This window comes from Podarcis bocagei (genome assembly GCF_964188305.1).
Source record: "Podarcis bocagei genome assembly, chromosome: W".
In the NCBI taxonomy this organism is placed as follows: domain Eukaryota; kingdom Metazoa; phylum Chordata; class Lepidosauria; order Squamata; family Lacertidae; genus Podarcis; species Podarcis bocagei.
In genome coordinates this window covers 68805185-68818014 of record NC_138131.1, presented here as the reverse complement: position 1 = coordinate 68818014, position 12830 = coordinate 68805185, and the positions used below count along the sequence as shown (strand labels likewise).

General features: G+C 47.8%; 1 pseudogene across 1 annotated transcript in view; it reads right to left on the bottom strand.

Annotated features, from left to right (window-relative positions):
* Positions 1 to 4419: 4419 nt before the first annotated feature.
* The window catches only part of LOC308578133 (protein CIMAP1C-like), a 39120-nt pseudogene continuing 30709 nt past the window's right edge, over positions 4420 to 12830 (bottom strand). The window contains exon 4 of the transcript in view: positions 4420 to 5169. The product of the transcript in view is annotated as a protein CIMAP1C-like (transcript). The remainder of the gene's footprint in view (positions 5170 to 12830) is intronic.

Here is a 12830-nt window from a genome sequence, read left to right as displayed (position 1 = left end):
AAAACAGGTTGTTTTGGGTTCCATCTACATAGAAAGAAGAATCCTCTGTGGGCCTGAGGTGTTTGAGATGGCCTGAGCATTGCTTGCACCTGAAGCAGCTTGCACCTGAAGCAGTCCAGGCAGCTCCGTGGGACACGATTCAAGAGAAGCTCCGCAACCACTACGCGCCAAAGCCATCCAAGATTGCTGCCCGCCATGCGTTTTACCACCGGAACCAGGCAGCGGGGGAGTCAATCAACAACTACACCACCACCCTGCGACAGGCTGCAATGCACTGCAAGTTCTGAGACTTAGACGATGCCCTGATGGATCGATTCGCCTGCGGGGTCCGGGACATCTGTCTGCAACGGTGTCTCCTCACCAAACCAGACCTCACGCTGCAGAAAGCCATTGAGGAGGCCGTGGCCTCGGAAGCTGCTGATCCTCAAGCCAGCAGCCCACGTCTTGCTAGGAAGCCAGTTCCAGTGCATCATGAAGAGGCCAGCAGTGATGAGGCATCCTCCAGTGAAGACGATGACGTGCACCAGATAAAGCGGGAGCGCAGGAAGTTCCAACAGAAGTCCAAAGGTCAATCGGAATATGCCGGCTGCGGAGGCAACCATTCCCGTGCCAAGTGTCGATTCAGAGATGCCATCTGTCGGAAGTGTTCCAGAAGGGGCCACATTGCTAAGGTCTGCCGATTGGCTCCGTCCGGCACCCCCCCTTCACTGCCTCACAAGTCCAAGTCTTCACTCCAGTCCGCCAAGGAAAGCTGTTTCGCTCTCACCAACTGCCACTGCCCGTCTGGAACCACTATTAGCCAAACCGACTCGCCTACGCGACGCAAGCTAAACGTCACGGTGCTCATTGAAGGAGCTCCATGTGACATGGAGATTGACACTGGGTCTGCCCTGTCCATCGTGTCTTGGAGCACCATCAAAAGACTGGTACCCAGAGTGTCTAAAAGGCAACTCGACTCTCACCGTGTACACCTGAGAGACTACCAGGGAAACAACATTCCCGTGGTAGGCGTTGGCCGGTTCCAGATCACCTTCAAGGATTTTTCAGGCCTGCTCTGACTGGTGGTGGTCGAAGGTCAGCGGCCAAGCCTCCTAGGGCTAGACTGGTTTGATGGAAGTCACCAGCATCAACCGCATCTCTAACGCAGAGACTGAGGATCTGGTCAAAGACTTTGCTGAGGTTTTTGACGGCACTTGGGGCAATATACAGGTACGCCCATCTCCTTTAGCCTTGATCCACAAGTCGCCCCCATCAAGCTAAAGCCACGCCGGGTTCCCTTTGCTCTCAAGGCTAAGGTGGATGAACAATTGGACAAGCTGATCGCCCAAGGAGTTTTGGAGCCAGTTGACCACGCCAAGTGGGAAACCCCCATCATCACGCCTGTCAAGCCGGATGGGTTGGTGAGAATCTGTGCCGACTACAAGTGCACAATCAACAAGGCACTTCAGCAGCACGCTTACCCGGTTCCTATTGTTCAACACCTGCTGCGTTCCTTGGATGAGGGTAAGGTCTTTGCTAAGCTGAACCTTGCCCAAGCCCATCAACAACTGCCCGTCGATGATGCCACCGCTGAAGCCCCGACAATCGTCACCCACCGAGGGGCATTCTGTTGCCGCCGTTTGTAATTCGGAGTAAATGTGGCTCCTGGGATCTTCCAAAGCCTTATGGAGCGTCTCCTGCAAGGGCTTCCGGGCATGGTACCATATTTTGATGATGTCTTGGTGTCCGCAGACTCACACCAGCAGCTGTTCGAGCGCCTCCACACCGTACTGACCAGGTTCCAGGAGGCCGCGCTCAAGGTAAAGAGGGAGAAGTGCCAGATCGCCGTTCGCAGGGCAGCAGTTGAAGAAAGAGCAAAAAGGGTTTTCTTGTGTGTGTGTGTTTCTTTGTGGCTGATTAGCTGTTCTCCCTGTGCAAAGGTCAGAGGGGGCAGGGTTTCTGTTGAGGCAGGTGATTAGCTGTGGGAAGAGCTTATCAGAGCTTGCAGGGCAGCAGCGCGCGCAGTTTGATCCATCGTGTAGATTTAGGGGAGCTAGTCTCAAAAGTTCGTTGGGGGAGACCTAGGGTTTTTTTTGTGGGAGGAGTTATTTGTCCTGTCTTCACGCTTTTTATGATGGAGGACCGCTGTAGCCACCCCCAATGACACATTCTCAAGATGGAGGGGGAGGGAACAGCTGCAGTCGCCTGCGGTTCCTGCGCAATGTTTGCCATCTTGCCAAAGGTTGCAGGCAGCTTTACCTGTAGCAATTGCATGTTGATTGCCCTCTTAAAAGACAAAGTCCAGCAACTGGAAGAACGTGTAGCTACGCTCCAAAGAATTAGAGAGCTGGAGCTCTTCTTGGAAGCAACAGAGCACACCGTCTCCACCAAGGAGGAGACAGGGGACTCCCCTGAGAAGGAGGCTAGTTCAACAACACAGGAGCCAGATATATGGAGAAACGTGACTCAAAGAAGTAGGAGGCCCAGGGTTCGCTCTGATTGTTTAGAAATACACAATCGCTTTGAGGTCCTCTCCCCTAGCATGGAAGACGAAGAGCAGACTCCATTTGAGGATCTCTCCCTCATTACAGTCGATCAGGTATATGAAGACGAGCAGCAAAGTCAGTCCTCAGGGAATGTGCAGGCGACCTTGGAACGGACAGCTCACAGAAGAACCCCGACCAAACCTAAGAGGAGGCGTGTAGTGGTGATAGGGGATTCCCTACTGAGGGGAACAGAAGCAGTGATCTGTAGGCCTGACAAGATGTCTCGGGAAGTGTGCTGACTCCCCGGGGCTAAGATCCAAGATGTAACTGAACGACTGCAAGGAATCATAAAACCCACTGACAAATACCCCTTCCTCTTGGTTCATGTGGGAACCAATGACACTGCAAGCAATAGCCTCCAGAAGATCAAAAGAGACTACGAGGCCCTCGGCAGGAAATTGAAGCAACTAAATGCACAAATTGTCATCTCATCTGTCCTCCCAGTTGAACGACGTGGCCCAGGGAGAGAGGGAAAAATAGTGGAAGTGAACAGCTGGCTTCGCAAATGGTGTAAACAGGAACGGTTTGGATTCTTAGATCACGGACTGCAGTTTCTTGAAGATGGACTTCTGGCAAGTGATGGGCTGCACCTCACAACGGTTGGGAGAAATGTTTTTGCCAAGAATCTCAGAAACCTCATCAGGAGGGCTTTAAACTGACTAATGTGGGGGAGGGAGACAGTGCTCCTGAAGGTAGGAGTCTATCAATTGATGAAGATGATCATCCAAATGTCATAGACCAAATGGAGCAAACAGCACGCAGACCTAGTGGTGGGAGGAAAAAATCCTTAAATAAGAGACACGGGGGAATGATTAATGGACTTCAATGTCTGTACACTAATGCACAAAGCATGGGAAATAAACAAGATGAGCTTGAGCTCTTGGTACAGCAAACTAAATATGACATAATAGGCATCACTGAAACCTGGTGGGATAAGTCCCACGATTGGAATGTAATAATGGGGGGATACAATCTATTTCAGAGAAACAGACCAGACAAGAAAGGAGGAGGAGTGGCGTTATATGTCAGGGATGTGTATACCTGTGAAGAGATCCAAGATTTAGAACCTCAAAGCCAAAGTGAGAGCATTTGGGTCAAAATTAAGGGAGAGAAGAATAACAGGGACCTCATTGTGGGAGTTTACTATAGATCCCCAAGCCAAACGGAGGACATAGATGATGCCTTCCTGGAACAGATGGCCAAGCATGCAAAAGGAAGGGAGATAGTAGTAATGGGGGACTTCAATTACCCACATATTTGTTGGATGACAAATAACATATTTGCTGGCAGGAGACAAACTGTAGCAGAACAGAAATGGTGCTGCATGCAACAAATAAGAGGTTAGGATAGAAAACGATACCTAAGCAGCCCAGTCTCACTCTCCCTTTCATACATTGAATCACCTGGGTATGGAGGGGGAAGGGATGCACAGAGCTCATAAACATAATCAATGTAGCCTACATTTATCAATTGAGAGCATAATGAATGTGGTTTGATGGCATGTTAGAAGGTACATTAGTCATCCCAAGCTGACAAAATCCAAAACTGCGATCTAAATTGGATTTATTTATTTACTTACTTACGCAAAGCAAGTAACATGTAAACAAGTTACATAGACTGCCCTATAAATTCACTCTTTGGAAGGCTCTTCAATATACACTGGTAAAACACAATATTAAAAACAGCTCTCTCATTTTGCATTTCATTCTCAGTGTAAATAGAATAGTAGCAAGGAAAATAAATATTTATGGAGCTTTGTAAAAAAAAAAAGGTAATACTTATAAAATTATAAAACTATTTCTTATATGAGCAAAAAGAGCATCTTAGCCTTCTTCCCAATAATCTTCTGTAACAGAAAGCGAATTAAGTGGTGGGGTGAGAAACACTTCACTAGTAATGCACACTGGAAGGAGGAAGGATAGAGAAAGGATTTTGCCAAGAACCAAGGCAGACCCCCTGTCTCACAAAGGAGGGCTATCTAGTCCCCCTCCCCAATTACCTGACCCTGGCATAGCCCAAACGTGTTCAAAGTTCATCAGAATCTCTCCCTCTGAAACAAGCTATTTACACCTGCTTCCTGACACTGTGTCACAATGGAATTATTTGGAGGTGGGTCTACCCAAAGGGGCAAGTCACCTCTGTGGCCTGTGAGTCCACCCTCACTCTTTGAGTAAACAAACTGGAGGTGTGCCATGAGAATACTCAGAGTGACGAATCCCAAGACTGAACTGTGGGGCTCTGGGTTTGTCGGTGGTGACCAGCTCCGCATTGTAGTCAGGGGGTCCTGGTGTATAGTTCTTGCTGGAGGAAGCAAACCTTTGGGAGATGCTGTAGGATGGCTGGTGGCACAGGTAAACATCTGGTTCAGGTATGGTATTCATTGCCGGGCCAGGCCCTCTCACCAGGTCTTTAGCATAGCCCCACACAGAGGCACTGGATGCCATTGAGAGGCAGGGAGCTGCAGGTTTGACAGGCAGCTTTGGACCCAGTGTCTGTGGAAGGGTGTATTGGTTGGGTGCTGGGTTTGGGCTGCTCACCCAGTAGTGCGTTCAAAGGCCCATAGTGTACGCTGGTGCATTCGACTCTTCAAGTGGGTGTATCTTCTCCACGTAGTACTCATTTGGGGCAGGCGTACAAGATATAACTGCAAGCCAAGAGCAGATAGGAGGTGACACCCCTCACTTGGTGCTCCCCACTGTCGAGCATGTGGATAAACCTGTGGATACTGTTGGGAATCAAGCCTTTATCAGGAGAAACTGGCAACTCTCCAGGCACCTGGCTTGATCTCCTGATGACCTCCCTGTCTGCATTGCTAGGTCGCAATAGGCGATCCTTCTCAGCGTGAGAAGAACACACCCCTCTTTCCTGCCCCCCCCCCCGGCAGGGAAAAGAGATAGACAGAAACGTATTTACATGCCTTTATTTCTGTCTTTGCAGCGTTACAGAAAAACACGACTGCTCTCTTCAAACTCCAACAGCCGAGAGACAAACTCCACCTGTACTTCCTGTACAGCTCATATTACACTCTCAGCTAATTCCGGCGCCCTCTGCACTGTGAATTGACTGTCCCTCTGTTTCCCATGGAACAGTCCCAACATTCCCATTATGTTTTGCTTTCAAGCTACCAGCTCGCGGCCGCATTGCTTCTATATCGTAACATACTCCCCCATATGAATCAATGTGCGCTGCGAGCAAAGCGTGATCCAGAGAAGAAAACAAACAGTTGTTATACATATAACACTCCCCTGTTGTTTCAGTTCCACCCTTGGAACTACCCGCCACTGGTTTTCCCAGTGTACCTCTCTGGTAGTCTGACTTCCAAGGAATGAGTGCATCTGCATTACCTTGGCTAGGGAATGTAGTGTTACACTTAGCAACTCCCTGTTGTGTCTTTGTCTCTGACTTAGACACAGCTTCAACCTGTCTTGACTTGTCAACAATAGTAACACATGCAACAGCTAAGTTAGCAAACTCTTTTGAATACCTCTTGGGTGGTACACCCTTTGTAACTCTCTCAGACCTACGTATGAGGTGCTGATCCTCTTTGCTCACTGGTTCAGTCTCAGGACTCTTTGGAGAACCAGTTCCAATAGTAAACAGTGGTTCATCCTTCATTTGTGAAGGTCTAGCCATTGTGTGAGATTTCCTCTCAATGACTGTGTCAACTGAGCTCTTTGAGCTATCACTGTCACTCTGAGTACCACTGTAATCAGTAAAATCATCATCAACATCTGAATTGTCCTCAGTGGGAAATGTGTGAACAATTACTCTCTCCTGTTCAGGAGCACTCTCTAGAAATTTTCTGAGAATCACCTGACCAGATTCAGACAAAATTACTCTGTAGAGACCCTTTTCATAACCCACAAAAATGCCTCTAGCATTCTTTACTCCACCTGGAGCTTCTGTCTTCACATGAGACCCAAAAACCTTAAAATGGGCAACACAAGGTTTTCTACGGAACAGCTTCTCAAAAGGAGAACTTCCCAAATCTTTTGAAACCTTTCTCAATCAAGACTAACAATAACACAATATCGACTCCGCCCAATACTCATGTGGCAAATGTGAACTCAGCAATTGTGCCTTCATGCCATTTTACAATTCTTTGTTCACTTGCACACAGACACTTCTGTTCCATGCTTCTGCAGAAACAGCAGTCTTGTGTCTTGTGCCTTATCCCTTTCTTATCCAGGAAATCCTGAAAATCCTGTAAAAGAAAAACTGGCTTTTCATCTGTGAAAAGACAATCAATGTTAGCATTATGAACATTCTTAACCTTGTCACAAAATTCTTTAAACCTTTCTAAGGCTTCTTGTGGTTTCTGCAATATATATACCCACACATAATGAGAGAAATAATCCACACACACAAGATAATATCTTGCATTGCCTCTAGATGGTGCTAGAGGACCAATCACATCAGCATACACTCGCTGAAAAGCTTTGATTACTTGCGTCGTCTTCTGGACGTTTTTTTTGGGGGGGGAGTTATTTGTCCTGTCTTCAAGCTTTTTATGATGGAGGACCTCTGTAGCCACCCCCAACGACACGATCTCAAGATGGAAGGGGAGGGAACAGCTGCAGTCGCCTGCAATTCCTGCGCAATGTTTGCCATCTTGCCAAAGGTTGCAGGCAGCTTTACCTGCAGTAATTGCATGTTGATTGCCCTTTTAAAAGACAAAGTCCAGCAACTGGAGGAACATGTAGCTACGCTCCAAAGAATTAGAGAGCTGGAGCTCTTCTTGGAAGCAACAGAGCACACCGTCTCCACCAAGGAGGAGACAGGGGACTCCCCTGAGAAGGAGGCTAGTTCACCAACACAGGAGCCAGATATATGGAGAAACGTGACTCAAAGAAGTAGGAGGCCCAGGGTTCACTCTGATTGTTTAGAAATACACAATCACTTTGAGGTCCTCTCCCCTAGCATGGAAGACGAAGAGCAGACTCCATTTGAGGATCTCTCCCTCATTACAGTCGATCAGGTATATGAAGACGAGGAGCAAAGTCAGTCCTCAGAGAATGTGCAGGATGTTAGGATATTTCCGTTCCACCTTAAAGGGAGCAGGCTTTGGGGAGTCACAGAGTCTGCGCATGTCCTGATCACAGGATGTTTTTGTTCAGATATTCCTTTCGTTTTTGTCAGATGGTCAGAGACGCTGACTGAGAATGGACGTGTTTTCTTTTGTTCTGTTCATGTTCTAAATAAAGTCTGTAAAAATGCTCTTCTGCTCTTCTGCGGTGCAAGCTTTTGACTGTGCTTTCTGCTGAAAGAGGGTGCACCAAGCCCTGGAATGTGGCTAGGAATTCCAAAGGCTTTGTGCCCCTAACTGTTGGATCCATTAGTGTCCATCATGAGCCCCCAAGCCGGAGTTCTGGACGTCCATCGGCCTCCCGTAGTCACGCAGATCCAACAGTTAGGGGCACAAAAGCCTTTGGAAATTCAGGCTGCATTCCTAGGCTGGTGCACCCTCTTTCAGCAGAAAGCACAGTCAAAAGCTTGCACCGCAGAAGAGCAGAAAAGCATAAAGTCTGTAAAAATGCTCTTCTGCTCTTCTGCGGTGCAAGCTTTTGACTGTGCTTTCTGCTGAAAGAGGGTGCACCAAGCCCTGGAATGTGGCTAGGAATTCCAAAGGCTTTGTGCCCCTAACTGTTGGATCTGCGTGACTACGGGAGGCCGATGGAATCTCCGAACTCCGGCTTGGGGGCCGTGATGGACGTTATCTCCCTGGCAGTTTCCCAACAACAAGGTTTCGGGCCCAGATTCATAGCACCTACAGGAGAGTAAAGCTGCAACAGACTGCGTTTGAGGTATGTTGGGGGAAAAGCGAAAGGAAAGGGACGCTTTTCTGTTTTACCTCGCAAGGAGCCTTTGATCTCCGGCAAGGCCTAATTGGCCTGCGAGCTGAGCCAAAAAGGCTTCGTGATTAATGGCTGCCAAGATAAGGAGTCTCTCGAGTTAAAATAGACTCACAGCTAATTGTAAAAGCTGGAATGGAGTTTTTCCACGCTTTTGAAGCTTCAGAGGCCACTCAGTGCCCAAAGGCAAATGCTGAATGCCCTAAGTTGGATGGGCAGAATTATGAAACCTGGGCAAAATGGTGTGAGAGTTTGCTGCGTCAGTTTGGGGTGTGGCATGTCGTTTCTGAGCCCCCTCCGGTTCCTCTGACAGAGAGATGGAAATCGCATGATTCGAAAGCGATAGACGTAATAGTCCTATCCGTATCTCTTGAGGAAATTAAGACGCTGGCTGGCAACACCACTGCACGTGGGATGTGGACTGCTTTGATGAAAGCTCACAAGCCAATAATCCCAGCCCAGAGTTTGACTGCATCGGAGGTCCTAGCTGTTTCCCAGAATGCGAATGAATGTAGGGATGCTGAGGGCACCGGTTGCAAGCTGCAGGGGGAGCTGACCGTCACGTCATCCCAGGCAGCATTCCAGCCTCCAGGGGGAGCCAAGGAGTCGGCAGCTGAGAGCTCTGGTTCTCGTGAGAACCAAGGCCATCGCCTTTGCAGAGGCCGGAAAGGCAAAGGTAAACACAGGCAGCCGCCTGCAGATGGCCAGGAGCAGAGGGAGGGTGAAGAGCCCGCGCAAGGGAAAAACAAAGCGTTGTTTGCTGGCTCAGCTTCACCAAAGGCTAAAGGCACGTCTGCTGACCAGAAGCAGGGGGGCAAGCTGCAAAAGCCCACACCAGTGGAAAACAAGGGTTTGCTTGCTGTAAGGACTGCTCCAACAGCCAAAGGCAGCTTTGTTGTTGATTCAGGCTGTACGCGCCACATTTCGAAGGATCGCCATCTCTTTATCTCCTTCAAGCCTCAGGAAGGTGAGATCCACCTGGCTGATGGAAGGACGTTGCAAATTGCAGGAGAAGGGACTGTGAAACTTGCAAGTCTGCACACTACCATCAGTAATGTACTTTTTGTTCCAGGAGCTGCAAGCAACTTGCTGAGCGTCCCACAGCTTACTGGGCGTGGTTTTCAGATTTCCTTCAAGAGGAGCGTCTGTGTCATCAGTAAAGGAAAAGAGGACTATTTGCATGCAAAGTTTATGGATGGTTTGTTCCATATATCTTATGATGACACTGCTGTTGTATCTAAGGCTGATTCTTGTTGTGTTGCACAAACTAACAAAGTTCTTCATGCAGGTTGCATTCACGATGCGCATCGAAGATTTGGTCACCTCTCTTGGAAGGCACTGGCCAAGATGCCAGAGGTGGTTGAGGGTTTGAACATCAAACCCTGTAAATTTCACATGAAGTGTGTATCTTGTGCAGAGAACAAGGTGAAGGTTGCTCCAAAAGGCAAGGAGTCTAGCAGGCAGGCTTCCAAACCCTACCAGCTAGTACATGCGGACCTGGTTGGTCCACTTGCGCCCTCTTTAGGAGGAGCAAGGTACTTCATGATTCTGATTGATTCTTTTTCCAGGTACATTCATGTGTATTTGCTCGAACAGAAATCGCAAGCGTTTCCGAAGTTTAAGGCATTCTGTGCTTGGTTGGAGAATGTGCACGGTAAACATATTTCTTCTTTGTTTACTGATCGGGGCGGGGAGTTCACTTCTCAGCAGTTTGAAGCTTTCCTGACTGAGAAGGGAATCCAGCATGACATGTCAACGCCCAGATCGCCATGGATGAATGGTCTTGCGGAGAGAGCAAATCAAACATTGCTGCAAGGAATAAAAACCTTGTTGCATGATGCCAATCTCCCTGATAAGTTTTGGGGGAGGCTCTGGGGAATTTTGTTTACGCGTTTAATCGCAGATTGTCATCACCCATTGGTTGTACCCCCTATGAGAAGATGTTTGGCAAGAAACCCAACACCAAACACATGAAAATCTTTGGTTCGGACATGTGGGTACGCACACAACAAACCAACAAGCTTGGGAAGCGTGGGGCACATGGTTTGTTCATGGGGTACGAAAAAGGTGCATACAGGGTATGGATGACTGACTCTAAGTCCATTAAGTTCACAAGGAGTGTTGAGTACAATCCTAAGTGGGGGGAAAATGTGGGAATTTTCCAGAGTTACCCAGAGGAGGATGAAGGTGATGTCAAGCAAGCAGCTAAAGATGAGAAAGCTGCTGCTGCTGATGATGAGGATGAAGATGATGATGATGATGATGATCAGAGTTCGGATTCCAGTTCAGTGGGCGGCGCTGCTGCTGATGTCAGTGAAAGTGATGACACAGCAGACTACCAGAGCGCAAAGGCCTCAGTCAGACCATCTGATGCGTCTGACAATGAACTGGAAGAACCACTGTTCACCATTGGTCACTTTTCTCCTAAGAAAGAGGAGATGAGTCCAGAAGACTTGCGTCTAGTACGTAGGTCTGAAAGGGCGACCAAGGGCAGACCTCCAAAGAGGTATGCTGATGAGTTTGCTAAGACAGCAACTGCTGTTCTTGGTAGCTCAGAGAAGGTATGGGAACCTTCAAGCTTCAAAGAGGTTCAGGAGTTAACCTCTAAAGATGCTGAGCCTTGGCTTAATGCCATGAAGGCTGAAGTTGATTCCTTGAACAGGAACCAAACTTGGGAACTGGTACCGGTAGTCCCAGGAATGAGACTGGTTGGCAGCAAATGGGTCTTCAAGGCCAAGACAGACCAGAATGGCAAGGTAGTCAGACACAAAGCCAGATTGGTTGCCAGAGGTTTTTCACAGGTACCAGGACAGGATTACCACGAGACCTACTCTCCCACAGTCAAATATGAGAGCATTCGGCTAATGCTCAAGATCGCTGCGGAGGAGAAACTGCATGTTACCCATCATGACATTAATACAGCTTTTTTGTACGGGGTTTTGGGGGAGGAGCTGTACATGCTTCCACCTGATGGGATGGAGATACAGAAGGGAATGGTCTGTAAACTGCGGAAATCCTTATATGGTCTCATGCTTCCACCTGATGGGATGGAGATACAGAAGGGAATGGTCTGTAAACTGCGGAAATCCTTATATGGTCTCAAGCAGAGTGCCAGGTGTTGGAACACAAAACTCACTGAGACATTGCTTTCTCTAGGTTTTCACCAGGGCAAAGCTGATCCATGTGTGTTTGTCAAGGAGGAGGGGCAAAACAAACTGTATTGTTTATGTTTTGTTGATGATCTTCTGATGTTTTGGAAGAATCAGGCATTTTACCAAAGCACCCTAGCTCAACTGAAGGAGCACTTTGACATGAAGGATCTTGGTGAGGTATCCAACTATCTTTCTCTGCAGGTGGAGAAGGACCAAGCAGGTAATTTTCTGGTACACCAAACACAGAAAATTGCTGATGTATTAACCAGGTTGAATTTGGTTGATGCAAACCCAGCAGACACACCGATGGTGACAGGTTACCAGGTAGACAGTACTGCTGAAGCGTTTTCTGACACAACGCTATACAGATGCATTCTAGGCAAGCTAAATTTCATTGCCAGATGTTCAAGACCTGACATAGCTGTAAGCTGTAATCTGCTTAGCAGACATGCCAACAATCCTACGGTTCAGGATTGGAAAGCTCTGAAGCGCATAGCCCGCTATTTGAAAGGGACTATGCACTACAGGCTGAGGTTCACCAGTCAGAAGACTGGAGGTCTTGAAATCTTTGCAGATGCAAGTTTTGGAAGTGACACCACGGATGGTACAAGCACTTCTGGAGTATGCTACATGTACAACCACTGCCTGTTTGACTGGTTGTGCAGGAAGCAGACAACAGTGAGCCTAAGTTCCTGTGAAGCAGAACTCAATGCTCTGTCATTTTCACTCATGGATTGTGAATGGTTGATGCAACTGTTTAAGGACATCAGAGTGTCTGTGAAATGTCCTGTACAAGTGTATCAAGACAATAGATCTTGTTTGGCTTTGCTGAACTCGGAGAGTTGCAAGCAGAGAACCAAGTACCTGCAGATTAAGCTACATCGTGCAAGAGAGTGTATTCAGAAAGGACTGATTCGGGTGTCCTACATGGCAGGAAATGAAATTCCTGCTGATCTGTTGTCTAAGGTTGTTAACAAAGAACAACTTAAGGCTTATGTACAAAGGTTGCAATTGGGTGAACCACAGGTACAACAGGTTACACGGAAAGGGGGAGGATGTTAGGATATTTCCGTTCCACCTTAAAGGGAGCAGGCTTTGGGGAGTCACAGAGTCTGCGCATGTCCTGATCACAGGATGTTTTTGTTCAGATATTCCTTTCGTTTTTGTCAGATGGTCAGAGACGCTGACTGAGAATGGACGTGTTTTCTTTTGTTCTGTTCATGTTCTAAATAAAGTCTGTAAAAATGCTCTTCTGCTCTTCTGCGGTGCAAGCTTTTGACTGTGCTTTCTGCTGAAAGAGG